The sequence below is a fragment of the Salvelinus sp. IW2-2015 genome, unplaced genomic scaffold, assembly GCF_002910315.2.
Source record: "Salvelinus sp. IW2-2015 unplaced genomic scaffold, ASM291031v2 Un_scaffold4987, whole genome shotgun sequence".
NCBI classification, from domain to species: Eukaryota; Metazoa; Chordata; class Actinopteri; order Salmoniformes; family Salmonidae; genus Salvelinus; species Salvelinus sp. IW2-2015.
The window spans coordinates 18758-19697 of NW_019946255.1; positions in this window are offsets into that span (position 1 = coordinate 18758).

The window sequence follows — 940 nt, forward strand, 5'->3', positions numbered from 1 at the left end:
ACATGGTGACATCATTACACGGTATCTAGTGGTGACATCATTACCAGTATCTAGTGAGGTCTTCACAGGTGATATCATTACAGTAATCCTAGTGATAACTTACTCAGGTGACACATTACCATTATCTAGTGATGACAGATCAATTACCAGTACTAGTTTGATGACTCATCACTAGATGAACATCACCAGTGGTAGACTATCTGCAGAGAAAATATCAGTGTTCGAGAGCATCAAAACCGTGATGCATAGTGGGTAAATTGTGACTGACTGATCTACAAAATAAATTGAGTAGTGATTTATGATGCAAAGTCCAGAGATCTGCCCCTGGTGTCTGATTGGTTGATCTGTAACCATTGTCTGGTGCTGAGAGGTCAGGAGGACAGAATGAGGCTGCCACCAGGCTGGTCGAGACACGCTTACACAGCTACTGCAGAGGGCAGAGGGTCAGGGTGACGGCTGGATGCACCCAATGAAACCCCACAGATCTAACTAAACTGCATGTTATAGTTGGTGACTTCATGTCAATATGATGGTAGTGAAGTTAACTAACTGGTAGGTGAGCATCAATTCCTCTCACCAATCTCCTCCCTATTTATCCCTATACACTATATCTATCCCTCTATCCTCTACCCCTTCCATCCCTCTATCCTCTTGAGCCCTCTGTCGTCTATCCTCTTACCCCTTCCATCCCTCTATCCTCTTACCCCTCTGTCCTCTTACCCCCTCTATCCTCTTACCCCCTCCATCCCTCTTACCCTTCCATCCCTCTGTCCTCTATCCTCTTACCCCTTCCATCCCTCTATCCCCTTACCCCCTCTATCCTCTTATACCCCTCTCCTCCCTCCTATCCCCATTACCCCTCTATCCTCATTACCCCCGTCTATCTCTCTACCCCTTCCATCCCTCTATCCTCCTTACCACGGTCTATCCCTTACTTCCA